At 44.7% G+C, this 19,518-nt stretch overlaps 1 long non-coding RNA gene across 1 annotated transcript; it reads right to left on the bottom strand.

Annotated features, from left to right (window-relative positions):
- Window positions 1-3,663: 3,663 nt before the first annotated feature.
- LOC137543692 (uncharacterized) lies at window positions 3,664-4,316 on the bottom strand. The gene is made up of 3 exons (XR_011025569.1): window positions 4,231-4,316; window positions 3,855-3,938; window positions 3,664-3,746 (listed from the first exon to the last, which is right to left on the bottom strand). It is a non-coding gene; the product is annotated as an uncharacterized lncRNA (long non-coding RNA).
- Between the last annotated feature and the right edge of the window lie 15,202 nt (window positions 4,317-19,518).

Below are 19,518 nucleotides of genomic sequence, written 5' to 3'. Positions count from 1 at the left end.
AACTTTCAAAATGTTTGCTATGAAAGTCACCACAAACGCAATCATTAATGCAAACATCATAAAGTACAAAATGTGTTGTGCAGCGTTTTATACATCGTTGTAAAGAGGCAAAAGAGGTTATAAATGGTATGCATCTTTCAATTGTTTATACACTTCTCGGAGTCCCTTTAATAACATTCTACATAGTTTACTCACCAATTTCTAAATCAATTAGTATTCTGTACATGGGGCTGTATGTAAGAAGCATGTACACAATACAATTAGTGGTAGCATTCACAAACAATTACATCTGACATGTTCAAAGTCTTTTTTTTTTCAAATCCACTACATTACATATTGATTAGGAGGTACGTTATAGAGATGTGTGTATTAGCTTGAAACCTCAGCCTACTAAATGATGGCTTAGGCCTCTTAACTACCTGCGGACCGAGCAAGTCTAAATCTACGGCGGGCAGGGGGCGCTGTGTTCCTGACCGGACATAAACTCTACGTACCATTGACCGCGCGCCCCCGCCCGTCCACGTCGCTTGGTCTGCTCTGCCCCCGCCACAATGTGATGGGCTGCCGCCTCTATGACAGCAGACCACTGTGAGCTGGGCAGGAGCCCTTTTCATTGGCTCCTTGCCCTGTCATTACTATAAGCCGTTCCCATTGGCTTACATGGAATGACAGGGTCGGGAGCCAATGAAAGCGGCTCCAACCCGGCGCACAACGCTCTGCCATCATAGCGACGGCAGAGAGAGCAGCCTGCAGCGAGGACAGAGTGGCATGTCCGGCGGGAGCAATGGTCACTTGCGCCAATTTGTCAGGAAGCGGAGGCTTGCTGGACCAGCACCCTATGGTCCTTACGGGGGCAGAGGGTGCTGGTCCAGAAAGGGTTAAACAACAATCACAACATAAACAAATACAATCACTTCCAACCTTTTCTCATGGGTAACACATGATATATTTTGTTCTGCTGCCCATACACTAGCCCTTTTGCCCGCAGATCAACAGCAAATTTGATCACTCATCTAATCTGTTGTCACATCCTTCATGCTACACGAGAAATGTACATTGATTTTGTCCCAAAATAGATTGTTCCCGTTAATGGCGGTGTGTGGAAAAATTACATCAATCGCCCGCAGGAAGGGAGGGAGTCGCTAGGGGCATTAGACTGGACGACGCAATAGAGGCAAAATACATTACCTGCTCCACCAGCCCCACTGCCCCCGGTCACCGCTGCTCCCTCTCTGATCTCGTCTCCAGCATGCTGCACTTATTCCTGGCCGACAGCAACTTTAATCAGTAGAGGGCGATCTACTGTTTACACTTCCTGCTGGGCAAGAAGAAGAGAAGCATGCCGGAGACAAGAGGGGAGACGGAGAAGACAGCAGAGACTGGGGACTGGCGCCAACTGCAGCAGGTAATGTATGCGGGCCCGGCGGCCGCAGCACCACAGATTGGGAACGGTTTCAGGCTGAAATCCGGTGAAAGTCTGTTTGCAGTAAAGGCAGCCATACGATCCCTCTCAGATCCGATTTTCTCAGAGAGGGATTATCTTTTTTTCTAATCTGAGTTCAAAACAACCAGTGTATGGCCACCTTAACCAAACACCATCAAACAAAATGATAGGGTACTTGGTGGTTACATTAGAGCTGTATTGATAAACTTAGCATGGGGTGTACTTACCTCACATGTAGGAAACCTCCACATCCTATTGAGCCTACCCCCCCTCCATCCCACGGCAGCTGACACTATCCTCCCACACCACCCCCAATTTCAATATGTACCAAGCATGCTCAAGTGCACCCACAGTACCAATTATCTGCATGCAAAAAGAGAAAAAAGCATCTCCATCCGGCAGCTCGACTGTGCACACGCAAGTGGCCTGCGCAGTACAGATAACCACACAGCAAAAGGCTATTGACACCAATGTCCATCCGAAGAGGCACCACAGCTCACCCAATGGAACAACATATACTACGATTGTTGGATGTGACTTCGGGCCCTGCACAAAGGGCCCTTTTCCAGTAGCGCCTTTGCGCTAGCTGAATAGAACAATCGCAAACCACTAGCAATTTTACAATCGCTAGGGTTTGATAAATAACATCGGAATTGCGGTAGGTTATTTCCACTACCGCAATTTGTTTTTGACTCAAACGCAATTGCGCCGCGGAGCAATATTTCCTGTGATTTTGGTATGCACTACAGCATAGCGAAATCGTGAACGCAATTGCCGGAAGTTTCCTGCACTTTTGCCATTCAGCTATCGCTACCGTTCAGCGTGAACGCTAGCGATTGCTAGTGGAAAAGGGCCCTAAGAGCGCCATGGGACACAGATTTAACAAAAACAAAAAAATATTTGGTTGTGCCCTTGGGTGTGTGAAGCAACAACATCCTTGATCCTTTGGTCATTACAATGCTGTGGGTTCGCACAGCTAAGGGCACGACCTATTGTTTTTTGACGCAATTCCTCACCAGCCGCATCCGTTTGGGTCTGTGGTGTGCTGCCCTATGTGTCCCACCCCTTTAGACCAATGTCCCCCCTTTACGGAAACACCCATCACCAGAGGCAGGACAAGATCCTCCAGCACCCAAGGCTGAGACACCAAAGTGCGCCCCTCCATCCCTGCCACCCCAGCCATCACACACTGATTGCTATTAGACTAAGAGACGCCACAGGGCCCACAACCTCCCCAACGCCTTAATATCTAGTTATCTGGCTTTCAGTCACTGCTATGTATCCCCTTTTGTTTTTTCTTTCTGCTTCAAACACAATTAGGAATGACAGCTGAATGAATTCTGTGCCCCCTCCTACACTGCGCCCTGAGGCTGGAGCCTCTCCAGCCTATGCCTCGGCCCTGCCCTGCCTATCACTCACCTTTCAGCCTCCAGCGATGAACCACAGTAGGCATCTCTTCTCCAGGCAGCATCTAGGCTTCAAATGATGATCAGGTTGGGTTGGCCCTTGATGACGTCATCAAGCCGAGAACCAGCCATGATGTCAGACAGAGCGGGGATGGTGGCCGGACCGGTGGCAACCACCAGTCTGCGCTAGGACAGCAGGGATGTGCGTGGATCCTCTTCTTTTACCCCCTATGTCCACACCTGTCACTGGTATCACACTACAATCTGATGTAGATTGTAGTGATCTGCACCTATACGCGATGGCTGTGAATCACTGAGGGGAGATGGTAGGTGTCATGATAGCTTAATCTCCCCTCTCCGGTGCACACAATGATGTGGGGACAGTTCATTTGCGCCAACGTTGATTCCACATCCATTCAGAACAGTATCACCACCTGGTGGATGTTCATTCTACGTCGGTGGGACAAAAGCGGAAAAAGCGGAAAACTATTATATTTTTTGTAGTCGGTTGACAAGACATATGATGAAACTCAGCCATGGGAAAGTTCAATAATCCAAAAAGCAAAAAGTTTGGATGGCCCTTCAACATCACCCCCTCAATAAGCATGCATAACATGACATTCATTAGTCACATCTTGCACGTTTATGTGTATATTACGTGCATGCAATTGACTCCAACCACATTGTCCACACAAATATGGCCAGGCCACCTATTACAACTGTTTAGTGTTGCACAAAACAAAATATGCTATCCACAATATTACTCTCTTCATGTCCCTTTCTTTACATGATTTCCTGGAACAAACAAAACTCACCAGTAGTTTCTGAAGCATGTGTTGGCCTCGGAACACCTGCTATTTCATCAACCACTACAGCCTCAACAGCAGACACATCACCTACAGACAATTGTCATAGAAAAAAAAAATATATCAACAAAGGTATCCAGCATATCCCAGTTTACTAGTAAGTAGCCTTACATCTTTTCAATAACACACCAAACTCACCAGTAGTGTAGTCTGCATCAGATTGGGCCCCAGATAGTGAGATGTCAGTCACTCCAGCATCACTTAACACAGCCGCAACATCACCTACACAAAAGTGTCATTGTTAAAAAGGGGGAAAAAAGCCGTATGCAGCATATCTGGCTTCAGACCTTTCCATTTCCATCTTTTTCAAAAACACATCAAACTCACCAGTAGTGTCGCCTGCATCCGATTGGGCCCCAGATAGTGAGATGTCACTCACTCCAGCATCAGTTAACATAGCCGCAACATCACCTACACAAAAGTGTCTTTGTTAAAAAGGGGAAAAAAATGTATGCAGCATATCTGGCTTCAGACCTTTCCATTTCCATCTTTTTCAAAAACACATCAAACTCACCAGTAGTGTCGCCTGCATCTGTTGCCTCTGCAATCGCATGGCCGATGTCACTGACTCCAGCATCCCCAGTAACCACAGACACAACATTACCTACAATAGTGTCAGTTAGAAAATTATCAATGTAACAATAGTACACTTCCTGTCCACTAAACTACTCCCTGAAACAGACAACATAATAATCAATTACCATCTTCTGAACTGTCGGAGCTTGGTAACTGTGCATCATAGCCCCCCCTGATGCCATGCAGGGCGTCAGTCCGCAAAAAAGGCTCCACTACTCGCTCATAATCTGTAAATTCCACAGAGCATGCTGGGCCACCACCTGTACCAAGACTACAATAATAAAGGGATACAACAATAAAAAAAATGACAACTAAAAAAAAAAATTACATAAACAATTTTTGCCAACAAATTTTTTAACATATGCCAACAAATACATTTGCTTGACTATCCTGCTAATCCTGTCTCTGAAACTTTCATCCAATAACCACAATGAAACATGCACACCACATGTTCAGAATGACAATCCAGGACACATACTGATTATGGATTTGCAGTGTGCGATTCACACACTACTGCAACCTAACTGTTCAGCATAAGAAAAAAAAGTCTACTAGTGCCAATGATGGTGGCTACAACAGGACACCTGTAGGCCAAGTGGCCAAATGTGCATGCTACCTCGGCACCCCCTATTGAGACAGCACTATCATACAGGTTTATTTATGGGGTATGTTAATTTTGCAACAATAGAAGCAGGACACCAGTCCAGGAAATGCATGTCTACAATAGTTTGGACAAAACAGGAAGCACATTACAAAACTAATAAAAACATACACCAAAAAAAAAAAAAAAAAAGGTACTTATCCGTTAGCCGGGCGCATCCGGCAGGTGGCGCTAATTACTATTCCCCCTCCAGGCCGCCATGGATAGTAGGTAAAGATGTAACTCTGGTGGAGTTTTGTCGCCACCTAGAGGATGCGCCCGGCTAACGGATAAGTACCAAAAAAAAAAAAAATTATAAACCTCCCTGCTTACTCAGGGGCTAATGTCTACAACTACCACATAATCAGCAGCAGAGCAAGCCAAGTTCTAATACCTTCAAATGTACACATATGGGGAACTACACATCTCTCACACTTCAGCTGTCCTTTAAAGGAAAACTGCACAGAAGGTTAAAATGCTAAGGGCTCATTTCCAATGTTGCAGTGGGGAATTGGCTGGATTTGGCTGCACACAAAATCGCAGGCAGATGCATTTCCACATGCGGCTATGGCCGCTATTTTGCATGCGATTTTGCATTGCTAAGAGTCAGGCCTCATACACACATCAGACCATAGTCTTTGGAAAATGAAAGATCACAGACCAATCTTACCACCCTTCATGTAGTATAAGAGCCATACTCTACACAGTCTTTTCTATGGAGCTGAACTCCACATCAGAAAAAAATCTTTGCAAGATGCTGCACACACAGATGCTGTACAGACACAAAAGATCAGTATCTGCAAAAGATCTGATCCTGCCAAAAATCCATTCCTGCGGAGGCGCATGCGCGAGGTCTCAGGAATGGCTGCCTAAGCCCTGAGCTCCAGCCCACCGCTGCTACAGAAGAGCCGTTCTCCGCTCCCCTACGCTCCAGATCCGCACGGCTCAGACCAGAACAGGCACCCGGCAGCCCCCTCCACTCCATGGCCGCAAAAGGGCACTCAAAACCGCTGCAGTCACCGGGCGCGATGGATCGTTTCGTCCGCCCGGCGGGCACCCAAGATGGCGCCGACCAGACGGAGCATGCTGACATCAACTCCACACAGGCCTGTATAATCTCGGACTCCGCTCCGACCACTTTGGACAAGCACTGCAAAGCTATGCATGACTCTTTACAAAATCTTTTTCTCGCTGCCATAAAAGACATTAAGGCCGACATCACAAGTCTAGGAGAGCGCACCAGCGCCCTAGAGGATAAAGCAATCACTTTCTCCCAAAAACAGGCTGCCATAGAAGATGAACAAACTATCATACAGTCAGATTTGAAAGCCATTCGTATATCACAGGAAGACTTTGAAAATAGGGAAAGGAGACAGAATCTAAGGGTGAAAGGGGTCTCTATGTCAGTTAAACCAGATCAGATCAAATCACACTTGTTGGAGTTATTTAAAACGATAGTAACAGACTTTTCAGACGAACTATGGCGCATGGACAGAGCCCACAGATCTCTAGGAGAACGCCAGCCTCACAATCAAAGGCCCAAAGACATCATAGTCCGGATGCATTATTATGAAGCTAAAGAGGCCCTATTGCAAGCACTGCGCAAGGTACCCTCTCTCTCTTTTAAAGGGGACGAGATTTATATTTATAACGATCTATCTCTCATCACCCTGGCAAAACGCAGGGCCTTGAAACCAGTTACACAACTACTTCGAGATGCTGCCATCCCCTAAAAATGGGGCTTCCCCTTTCGTCTCATCGTCAACCGACAAGGAATGACCTTCACTCTCACTGACATAGATGACGCCCCCCTCTTCCTCAAGCAAATGGGGCTCAAACTCCCGTCCCTACACCTAACTCAAAATCCTAGATCTCCTACCACCTCCTCACCACCCAGAAAAGCACGACATATCTCGGACTGGACTCGTGTTCCTGTACGAAGCCTCACTTTCCCACAACCTCAAGATGATATGGAAACACTGCCCAGCTGAACTCTATACTAAACAAACCACCCCCCAGCATAGCAATCCCTATGCTCCCCATACTTACCTATGAAGCCCCAACATAGATGGAACTTGATATTATCTATTTCACAACTACACACCTGTTCTTGGTCCTTACTCCTTTAGATGCTGGGACTCCGGTCCCTGGGCTGACCCTTCCGGGACTTCCACATGCACCTCAGGAGGTTTGCCCGCGAGCTGACCTGGCTCCTACGGAGCCTGGCGACCTTTAAGGCTTCCTCAATTAGACAACTTTTTTTTGTTGTCACTACATGTGGCCACTTACTTTACAGTGGCGTCAGATACTTACCTACCTATCAACCAATGCTTGTTCATACTGTTTATCCTGTTATATCTCATTTGTTGATATGGATGTTTGTTTTGTTATGGCTCTTTTCTCTTCTTGTGAATCTTACCCTTTGTGAATCAGATTGGCCAAACCCTATCGCACATGCTCTCAGCAAACCACATAATATCATTGATCATGGTTAAATTAATAACTTTGAATGTGAAGGGCCTAAATATACCTCAGAAAAGACGCTCTCTACTAAAAGACCTAAAGAGACTGGACATTGCTATGCTTCAGGAAACCCATCTTCGGCAACAAGATTCTATCAGACTAGGAGACAAACTCTACTCTAAGATATATTTGGCCTCTACCTCAACTAAACGGGCAGGAGTAGCTATTATCTGCAGGTCAAACCTCCCCCTTCAGATCACCAAATCAATATCTGACCCAAATGGCCACTATCTCCTGCTCATTGGTTCCTTAGCTGGCAAACCCATTACCCTGGCTAATATATATGTCCCTAACCAAAACCAAACTGCCTATTTATCCTCTTTCCTAGATAAGCTTCAAAAAGTAAAGAGCGGTACCCTCATTCTAGGGGGGGACTTCAATCTAGCTTTCTCTGCTGTTAACGACAGAAGTTACTCTAAAAATACCACCTCCAGAAATACACATGAACGCAATTCCCGCAGGTTCAGAGCACTCATGAGAAAACACACTCTATTAGATTTATGGAGAATTGCCAATCCTAAATCCATTGAATATACCTTTTTCTCACCACCCCACGCTTCCCACTCTCGGCTGGACTACTTTTTGGCCAACTCATCACTATTGCCCTTACTAGACAAATCAGAAATACTACCAATGGCCTGGTCAGACCACCAAAGCGTTACCTTGCAATTGAACTGGCTACACAGATCCCACAAACCTCTACATTGGAGACTCAATGAATCCCTACTAAGAGACAAATCTTTTGCTGAGGGACTAAGTGAAGAATTGCGCTCATTTTTTAACACAAATACTGGTACGGTATCGTCCTCTGGAATTCTATGGGAATCCCATAAGGCATTCATACGGGGACTATTTATTGCTGAGGGCTCCAGGCGGAAAAGACTTTCCTCCCAAAAACTCCTTACCCTTCACTCTGCCCTGACTAAGGCACAATCATCTTACAAAATGGCCCCCACACAGGAACACTACATCACAATGCAGAATTTAAAACAAGAAATTCGGGCACTACAAATTCTCCAACTTGAAAAAAGCTTAAAATGGTCCAGGCAACTTTTCTTTGAGAGGGGGAACAAACCACACACTATATTAGCTCGAAATTTAAACCCCAAATCATCCCAACAAATGGTTTATTCCATGAAAGACGTTGAGGGCACAACCCACTATGACCCACAAAAAAATTGCCCACATTTTTGTAGACTATTACTCTCAGTTATATAACTTACCAGACCTATCCAATAATCCCCTCTTTTCCCAAAGACTAGACACATTCCTCTCCCAACTAAATCTTCCAACCCTCTCAGAGACCCAAATTGCACAGCTTAATGCCCCCATTTCGGAAAACGAAATCATAGAAATACTAAAATCTCTCCCCTCCTCCAAGAGCCCTGGTCCTGATGGCCTTCCCTATTCCTATTATAAAACTTTCAAGTCCGTACTAGTCCCACAACTAGTCAAAATAGCAAATAAGATACTCCAGGGCGAACAACCGCCTCCTACCATGTTAGCCTCCTTATTAACAGTGATTCCTAAGGAAGGGAAGGATCCCCAATTACCCCAAAGCTACCGACCTATCTCCCTCCTCAATTCAGACCTGAAAATCATAACAAAGGCTATGGCCAACCGCCTAAACCCCATCTTAACCACATTGATCAATAATGACCAAGTAGGCTTTATTCTAGGACGACAAGCCGGAGACAACACCAGGAAAGCCATAAACCTTATTTCGCTTATGAGTCAAAGTGGCAGGCCTTCTCTGCTCCTAAGTTTGGATGCAGAGAAGGCCTTCGATAGACTTTCTTGGCCTTATTTATTCCGGGTACTAGAGCATCAAGGTTTCAAGGGACCCTTCCTTTCCCTGCTTAAATTCTTATATTCAACCCCATCCACTTTAATTAAACTCCCCCTTGCACCCACGCGACCCCTACTGATACGAAATGGCACCCGACAAGGGTGCCCCCTCTCCCCCTTATTATTTGCCATCAGCATTGAACCCCTAGCATCAGCAATTAGACTAAACCCGAATATACACGGTGTCCGTCAAGGAAGGCATGAACATAAGATATCTCTATTTGCTGACGACGTCCTACTTACACTCACACAACCCCTCATCTCTCTACCGGCACTACACTCTACTATACAAGAATACGAATCCCTCTCAGGCTTTAAACTGAATCAAGATAAAACAGAAGCACTGCCCATCAAAATACCCCCAATCCTCATGGCCTCCCTAAAAGCCCACTACCCTTATAGATGGAAAACTCACGCCCTAAAATATCTAGGGATCTACCTCACACCTACATACTCCTCCTTATATAAACAAAACTACCCTTCACTGATACAAACTATCCTTCAAGACCTCCATAAATGGACTGCCTATAAAATATCCTGGATAGGGAGAATATATTCTCTAAAAATGAATATTCTCCCACGTCTCCTATATCTATTCGAAACCCTTCCAATACAGGTCCCCTCGGCTCAGCTGTCTAGGTTGCAATCTGAATTTTCTAAATTTATATGGAACCATAAACGCCCAAGGGTACATAAGACGATTCTCCTCTCTCCACGAGAATTGGGAGGCCTTGGAGTTCCCCATCTCAAATTATATTATCAAGCTGCCCACCTCAGACAGCTGACCGAGTGGACTACTCCTAGAGTCTACACTAAGTGGGGCCAAATAGAAGCCACAAATATCCTCCCAATCTCTTTGGCTTCCCTTATTTGGGCACCACCCCAACCAAAACCCTCTCTGACTAATATTTTACCCACTATCTCCTTTACCATCCGCATATGGAGGACCGCAGCACCTACTGCTCACCTTCAATCCACCCTCTCACCACTATTACCAATACTTGGGAACTCGTCTTTTCAACCTGGAACCTCCAAAGATTTCATGACCCGCTGGTTTAACCTGGGCTTCTTCAATCTTAAAGACTGGTTGGATCCACGGACAGGCAAAATTTGGGACAGACCTACATTGGAAGGAAAAATTCCTTTCACCCCCCAATTATTCCTGGAATACTACCAGGTCCAACACTTCATACATAAAATCATTAGTGGGACCCCCAAAATCCCTCCCTATACACAATTTGAACGTATATGTGAACGTAGAGGATACCAAAAAGGATTGATCACCCAAATTTATTCCCTCTTACAAACCAAATCAAACTCCCTCACCCCTTCCCATCCTTACATGACCAAATGGGAGTCCAGTCTTTCCACCGCTATCTCCCTAGAAGATTGGATTGACATATGGGAAAATGCTAAACACAGCTCTATGTGTGTACAAATAAAAGAAAACATTTATAAGATCCTCTATCATTGGTATTTAACCCCAGACAGACTTTCCAGAATATACAATGGAGCTTCGGATCTATGCTGGAGGGGCTGTGGGGAAAAGGGTACCCTTGCACACATCTTCTGGTTCTGCCCCCTAATTAACAAACTATGGAAAGACACGCAGTCACTGATTAAATCGGTTACTGGGGTCCCGGTTCCACTCGACCCCCTCAATATGTTATTAGGCAAAACCCTGCCTGCTGTTCCCACACACTCAATGCGCTTAATTAACCATATACTGACTGCTGTCAGACTCTCCATAGCAGCTGCATGGAAACAGATAGCCCCACCCACAATCTTGGAGTTAAAATCTAAAGTTACCTGGTACAAAACAATGGAACAAATGACAGCCTCCCTGAGAGACTCTGAAGATCGATTTCACAAAATATGGGACCCTTGGACCTTCAACCCTTCAGGCCACATACCTCCCTAGCCTCCACACGGTTTAGGCCCTTCTGACTTTCTCCATCCTGCTCTAACCCCTGAAATGGAAATCTAGATTCTGCTATGTGGGATACTGGGCAATCGTGATTCACATAACGTCATAGCTTATAAGATTTCTGATTGACTTTATGTAGTAGGTATAGTTACCTTCCCCTACCTCTACTCCCTACCCCCCCCCCCCCCTCTCCTCCCCTTCCCTTAGCCTTCCCCCCCACTATATAGCTCTCTCTACCCTTTATTAGATGTTACTCTATTAAACGACACTGTTACAGCAAGGTAGATTACTGTATAAGCCGCATGAAGACTGGCAGAAGATCTTGTTTACCCATTCATGTTCTTATTTGTCATGACCTTTTTCATATTTTGCATTTGACTCATACGGTCTTCATGTATTAATATAATTCTTTAATAAAAACCAGAGTTACAAAAAAAAAAAATCCATTCCTGCAAATTGCAATGATAGTCTATGAGATCTGCAGATCATCATACACACATGATTTAACTGACATTCGTCAGTTAAATCATGTGAAGGGTGGTAAGATTGGTCTGTGATCTTTCATTTTCCAAAGACTATAGTCTGATGTGTGTATGAGCCTTCAGGCAAATGTAACCTACCTGGGTACATTTCCATATCATTACATGCAAAATCGCCGTGAAAAATGCATGCCACAGCCGCATGCAATTTCCCTATTAAAAGGATTCTGACCTATTTGGCCTTACTCCAGCCGCACGCAAATTTCCATGCACAACAAAACGCACACGCACAAGTGCAAACAATCCCATGCACTTTTATTGGCTATACAAATCCGCATGTGGTGGCCGCACGTGGATTCTCTACTATAGTGGAAACAACCCCTAAAAAGGTGATAATTGTGAAATGTCACAATTACACCATGAGGCCAGGACCCCACTTCAAAACGCACTCGCTAATCGCAATAGTTAATTTTTTGGACAAGCATTTTGAAAGTCAATTCATGAGCATTTTCTGGAGCTTTGTTACAAAGTATATCAATTTGCCAGCAGTTGTGTAGCGATTAGCAATTTGCATTTTAAAGTGTGATTGGTCCTTTAAATTAATTGAAATTTTGTTAGTGTGCAGTAACTTTAAAACACTACCAAAATCCATCCTTGCAGGTTTTAATTAGCGATTACGACCCGATTTATAGACTTTACATTGAAACTGGACGCTCCAAAAATGCTGCATGCCCTGCCTTTACAATTTCTGAAAGTGCAATTGCTCCAGTAGAATTTTCACCATCCATTTACATTTGCTGTGCGTTTTTGCAAAACGCAAGCGTTCTCAATTCAACAAGAAATGCTGACAAAAAAAGCTCTTCTGGGTAAGGCCTATTTTGGCAACATTTTTGTAGGCTTTACAAACACACACACATTTGTTAACAAGGCACAGCCACTGATAATGTATGGGCCAACTTCCACTGTAGCAATTGCAACACAGAACATTGCAGGCGCAGCACATGCAGCATTCAAAAAATGTTCACACTTCAATGTTAAGTAGTTAATGTAAACCTGCACAGAGCAATATAGATAGTGTTTGAACGTTCCTGCAGACTGTAACAAAATAAACATGCTTTTAAAGGACCAAGCACACTTGAAACAGCTAATTGCTTAAAGGGGAACTTCGGCCTAAACAAACATACTGTCGTCAAGTTACATTAGTTATGTTAATTAGAATAGATAGGTAATATAATCTCTTACCCACCCTGTTTTAAAAAAACGGGCAAATGTTTGTGATTCATGGGGGCTGCCATCTTTGTCATGGGGCAGCCATCTTTTTGGTTGAAAGGAGGTGACATGGAGCAGGAGACACAGTTCCAACGATCCTGTGTCCTGATTACCCCTCCCAGCTGCACACGCTAGGCTTCAAATGTCAAATTCAAAATGTAAAAAAAAAAAAAAAATTGCACCAAAACAGCAGAAAGAGAACAACAAAATCAGAAATCCCATCATGCTTTGCACAGCATCAGGGGAAAAAAGCCCGGGCAGTTTTCTTCTGTGCAGCTAAAAATGAGGTTTTTATAAGAGAAACAAAGTTCTGATGCTGTGAAACTGTTAAAGAAACACAAAGCCTTTTCAGTGCTGCTGAGTCTATTTTTAGTCCGGATGTTCACTTTAACAACCACTTGCAAAATCATCCACTTTTTACTACGGCTCAGCTAAAACATTCATGACACTGCTTTACTAATGGCATACAAAACGCAAGCAATTGCAATTAGTTAAAGCATTTTGCAGTGGCTTCCAACCCTGAGGGCTGGAACCCACAGGAGCGCTTTTGGCAGCACCGCGATAAGCTTGCACTTTGCCAAAACGCTGGGCTAATGTTAATGGGAGCGTTTGCGTTTCCCAGAAACGCTAACGCAGGACGTGCAGCTTTTTGGGAGCGTTAGCGCTTCAATGTAAAGTATTGAAACACTAGCGGAAACGCTCTGCCAAACCTAAACTGAGCAGTTTTGATAGCGTTTTGAGGTTCAGCACAATAACAAAATGAAACATAATTCTCAGGAACAATCAGGATAAAAACGCGTAAAGCAAAACGCTACGCAACCGCTGAGCAACAAAATACAATGTTGAAAAATGCTACCAAAAACGCAAATGAATCCGCTTGCAAACCGCTCAGACAAAACGCAAGCGGTTGCGTTTCGCCTTTGCTGATTTCAGTGGGTTCCAGGCCTTAGGCCAGAAACCCACTGGGAGCGCTTTGTAAGAGTGAGTGATTTGAAAAAGCTCTTGGTAATGCAATGCTATGGGGGATTTTTATAAAATCACATCACTCAAGTGGGATCACACCCATAGCATTACATTAGCTAGAGCTTTTCAAATCACAAAGCGCTCAGAAAAGCTCTCCTAGTGGGTTTCTAGCCTTAGGGCTGGAACCCACAAGAGCGTTTTTTTGAGCATTTTGGCAGCGCTGCGATACGCTAGCGTTTTGCCAGAACGCTCAGCTGATGTTAATGGATGGGGCAACTTCCACAGGAGCGTTTGCATTTCCCAGAAACGCAAACGCAGGACATGCAGCATTTTGGGAGCGTTAGCGCTTCAATGTAAAGTATTGAAACGCTAGCAGAAACGCTCAGCAAAACCTAAACTGAGCGGTTTTGCTAGCGTTTTGCGGTTCAGCACACTGTAACAAAATGAAAAATAATTCACAGGACCAATCAGGATAAAAACGCAAAACGCAAAACGCTACACAACCGCTGAGCAAAAAAATACAATGTTGCAAAACGCGACCGCAAACGCGCATGAATCCGCTTGCAAACCGCTCAGACAAAACTCTAGCGGTAGCGTTTTGCGTTTTCTGTTTTCAGTGGGTTCCAGGCCTTACAGAGTGTTTATGTCCAAACTTTATGCTAATATATTATCACTCACAGCAGGAACAAGCATGCAGCTACTCAACACACAAAACAATCACACACATGGATGCATGCTGGTTCTGCCCATGAAGACACAAGCATTGAAACCATACAACAAACAAACTAAGTGGACCACATGGCATTCAGTGAGTTATCAATCTAGCCATGTGTAGTTATCAATTGTATGTAGTATAAGGGAACTGCCTAAATAAATAGTTTACAGTATTGGTGTGATTTTACCCTTATAATACATATAAATTGTAAAATTGCATCAACATAAATGCAACCATGTATGGCCACCATAAACAAACATTGGTTAAGCAAAAATTTTTTACATTTAAACAATTGACTTGACCATTTGTATTGTTTTGCACATGCATTTTGTCAGAACATTCATTTTCTTACAAACAACAATTGAAACACTTACGCATACTGCCGCTGCTTGCTCAACTTCTTGCGCAAACGCAATTTAATGTCAGCAAAGCGTTTGCGGCACTGCTGCTCAGTCCGAGGCCGGTGATCTACGTCGCTCACACTGCGACAAATACTGCACCACATTCTTGTTCGTGAGGCCACATCTGTCTTTTTCGACAGGTGCCCATATAACTGGGGAAAATACAATCCCACCTCCTCACAAAGAACTAGGTTCTCAGCCTCAGAAAAACGCACCCCCCTTTTCCGGGCTTCTTCTGCAGCTGATGCCCGCTGCGAGGCCCTTTGACTAGAGGACGTCCCAGGACGGGGACTATAGCTGCGGTGGCGTTGTCTGCCACCTCTCGGACTCTGGCTGGGACTCCGGCGAGAATGGGGGCTGCGGCTACGGCTGCGGCTGCGGCTACCACCATACTCATGGCCATGGCTGGCACTGTATTCCCGACTCTGTAAGCAACCACTGCGCCTATATCCAGTTGTGCGCAGCTGCATGAACACGTGAACTACGTCGAACCTCCTGACTCCTACCTGCCTCCATGTCTACCCACAAAACACCACCCTCAAACAAATCCTTTAATACACACAGTAATTAGCTCCATTGGATTCAGATAGACAAATAATTGGACCTAATTAGCACTGCGCATAGTGCTTTGCGCGCGAAAAGTGCTTCACGCGCATACACAGTTTAGCAATCAGCTTTACCAATTTACCAATCTATAGAACGCGCGCTGGGCCGTAGTTCACGTGATATCCCGCGCTCCGTGTGAAGCATAGGGCAGTACGCGCGGAAAAAGTTTTGCACGCGAGCACAACGCTTTTCGCGCGAAGCCCAAGCATTTACGCGCAAGCTTACCGCTTTGCGCGCGTAATCGCGCGCAAAGTCCAGTTCGCACGAAAATTGCCTTTGCACTGCTTTGTGAATCAAGCCCAATGTGGGCTTCACGACCGCTGTCTGGAACCTCATGCTGTTTATTTACGGCCCTGGTACCACCGCTAGGAACCAGGGCCTATTATGTCTCGCTGCCTGCCCTCCTGCTGCCTGCTGCCAGTCTGCCACACACTCATACTCCTCACGCTGCCTGCTGTTGTATTTCCTCCTGCTGTCTGTGTCTCCACTGCCAGGGAACACATTACAAGGTGCTGCTGCCCATGCGCCACCAGCTATTACGCTCAAAAATAGCTGCATCAATTTGAAAAAAAAAAATTGTAATTACTTTAGAGGTGTCCGGGTTGAAAACTGTGCTGTCCCAATTGTGTATTGGACACAATGTGGGCTTCACGACCGCTGTCTGGAACCTCATGCTGTTTATTTACGGCCCTGGAACCACCGCTAGGACCCAGGGCCTATTATGTCTCGCTGCCTGCCCTCCTTTCTGCTGCCTGCTGCCTGCCAGTCTGCCACACACTCAACCTCCTCACGCTGCCTGCTGTTGTATTTCCTCCTGCTGTCTGTGCCTCCACTGCCAGGGAACACATTAAATGGTGCTGCTGCCCATGCGCCACCAGCTATTACGCTCAAAAATAGCTGCCTCACTGCCTGCATTATTTTGAAAAAAAACAACATTGTAATTAAATTAGAGGTGTCCGGGTTTAAAACTGTGCTGTCCCAATTGTGTATTGGACACAATGTGGGCTTCACGACCACTGTCTGGAACCTCATGCTGTTTATTTACAGCCCTGGAACCCCCGCTAGGAACCAGGGCCTATTATGTCTCGCTGCCTGCTCTCCTGCCTGCTGCCTGCTGCCTGCCAGTCTGGCACACACTCAACCTCCTCATGCTGCCTGCTGTTGTATTTACTCCTGCTGTCTGTGTCTCCACTGCCAGGGAACACATTAAATGGTGCTGCTGCCCATGATCCACCAGCTATTATGCTCAAAAATAGCTGCCTCACTGCTTGCATAATTTTGAAAAAAAAATTGTAATTAAATTAGAGGTGTCCGGGTTTAAAACTGTGCTGTCCCAATTGTGTATTGGACACAATGTGGGCTTCACGACCGCTGTCTGGAACCTCATGCTGTTTATTTGCGGCCCTGGAACCACCGCTAGGACCCAGGGCCTATTATGTCTCGCTGCCTGCTCTCCTGCCTGCTGCCTGCTGCCTGCCAGTCTGCCACACACTTATCCTCCTCGCGCTGCCTGCTGTTGTATTTCCTCCTGCTGTCTGTGTCTCCACTGCCAGGGAACACATTAAATGGTGCTGCTGCCCATGCGCCACCAGCTATTACGCTCAAAAATAGCTGCATCAATTTGAAAAAAAAAAACATTGTAATTAATTTAGAGGTGTCTGGGTTGAAAACTGTGCTGTCCCAATTGTGTATTGGACACAATGTGGGCTTCACGACCGCTGTCTGGAACCTCATGCTGTTTATTTATGGCCCTGGTACAACCGCTAGGAACCAGGGCCTATTATGTCTCGCTGCCTGCAATCCTGCTGCCTGCTGCCAGTCTGCCACACACTCATCCTCCTCACGCTGCCTGCTGTTGTATTTCCTCCTGCTGTCTGTGTCTCCACTGCCAGGGAACACATTACAAGGTGCTGCTGCCCATGCGCCACCAGCTATTACGCTCAAAAATAGCTGCATCAATTTGAAAAGAAAAAAAATTGTAATTAATTTAGAGGTGTCCGGGTTGAAAACTGTGCTGTCCCAATTGTGTATTGGACACAATGTGGGCTTCACGACCGCTGTCTGGAACCTCATGCTGTTTATTTACGGCCCTGGTACCACCGCTAGGAACCAGGGCCTATTATGTCTCGCTGCCTGCCCTCCTGCTGCCTGCTGCCAGTCTGCCACACACTCATCCTCCTCACGCTTCCTGCTGTTGTATTTCCTCCTGCTGTCTGTTTTTGTCTCCCCTGCCAGGGAACACATTACAAGGTGCTGCTGCCCATGCGCCACCAGCTATTACGCTCAAAAATAGCTGCATCAATTTGAAAAAAAAAATTGGAATTAATTTAGAGGTGTCCGGGTTAAAAACTGTGCTGTCCCAATTGTGTATTGGACACAATGTGGGCTTCACGAACACTGTCTGGAACCTCATGCTGTTTATTTACGGCCCTGGTACCACCGCTAGGAACCAGGGCCTATTATGTCAGTCACATCACACTGCCTGACACACACTACTCCTCCTCCTGTAGCTGCATTGAGCTTCTGCTGTCTGTGTGTGGCTACCACTACCAGGGAGAACAGAAGAAGAACTATTTTCTGCTGCCACCTGCCCACCCACTCTCCTACCAGCTATTACCACACTACAACTTGCAACTACTTCCTCCTCCTGCTGATGTCTGTGTTTTACCACCACCAGGGTACACAGAAAAAGGCGCTGTGGCTTGCAATGTGCCACTACCTACCTATTATGCCATCAACACAAATATAACTATGGTGTTATTAAAATAAAATATTTCCACAAATGTAAAGTAAAAAAAAAATATTACAAAAGAAAGGAAAACCAAGACACATAATATAATGATAGAGAAGAAGAGGAAGAAGAAGATATAGAAGAAGAAGATGAAGAAGATATAGAAGAAGAAGAAGAAGATATAGAAGAAGAAGACGAAGAAGAAGAAGAAGATATAGAAGACGAAGAAGAAGATATAGAAGAAGAAGAAGAAGAAGAAGAAGAAGAAGAAGAAGAAGAAGAAGAAGAAGAAGAAGAAGAAGATATAGAAGAAGAAGCTATAGAAGAAGAAGATATAGAAGAAGAAGAAGAAGATATAGAAGAAGAAGAAGAAGAAGAAGAAGAAGAAGAAGAAGAAGAAGAAGAAGAAGAAGAAGAAGAAGAAGAAGAAGAAGAAGAAGAAGAAGAAGAAGAAGAAGAAGAAGAAGGAGAAAGAGATATACAAGAAGAAGAAGAAGAAGAAGAAGAAGATATAGAAGAAGAAGAAGATATAGAAGAAGAAGAAGATATAGAAGAAGAAGAAGATATAGAAGAAGAGGAAAAAGAAGAAGATATAGAAGAAGAAAAAGATAATTGAAGAACATACAAGAAGTAGAAGATGAAGAAGATTCGAGTAGAAGAAGATATAGAAGAAGAAGAAAAAGAAGAAAATATAGAAGAAGAAGAAGAAGATATAGAAGAAGAAGATGAAGACGACGTAAATGAAGACTTCCAACTTACAACCATTTTGGACACACCTTCTCATTCAAACACTTTTCATGAAGTTAATTTACTGTTTTTGATACCTTTTTTATAACTACTACATCACCACATATTCACGTGATGTTTTTCTTCAAAAAAAAAGGTGGTTTCATGCATCATTGACCTCCAATACAAGTTTTAAAAGCTATTTAAGGCCATCTCGAATATTTTACTCAAATACAGACTCGGATAGTGACGTCGGATATCCGAGGTCGAATCAGATATTCGATTAACTCGAATATCGAACTTCGAGTGAATTCGGATAGTTTACTATCCGAATTCGACCAAACTCGAATAGGATAATGAGGTATCCGATCAACACTAGCATCCTCCTCTCAAAGTCA

This window comes from Hyperolius riggenbachi, unplaced genomic scaffold (genome assembly GCF_040937935.1).
Source record: "Hyperolius riggenbachi isolate aHypRig1 unplaced genomic scaffold, aHypRig1.pri scaffold_167, whole genome shotgun sequence".
Classification (NCBI taxonomy): domain Eukaryota; kingdom Metazoa; phylum Chordata; class Amphibia; order Anura; family Hyperoliidae; genus Hyperolius; species Hyperolius riggenbachi.
Note: the sequence above shows the minus strand (reverse complement) of the source record. Positions and strands in the feature narration are given on the sequence as shown.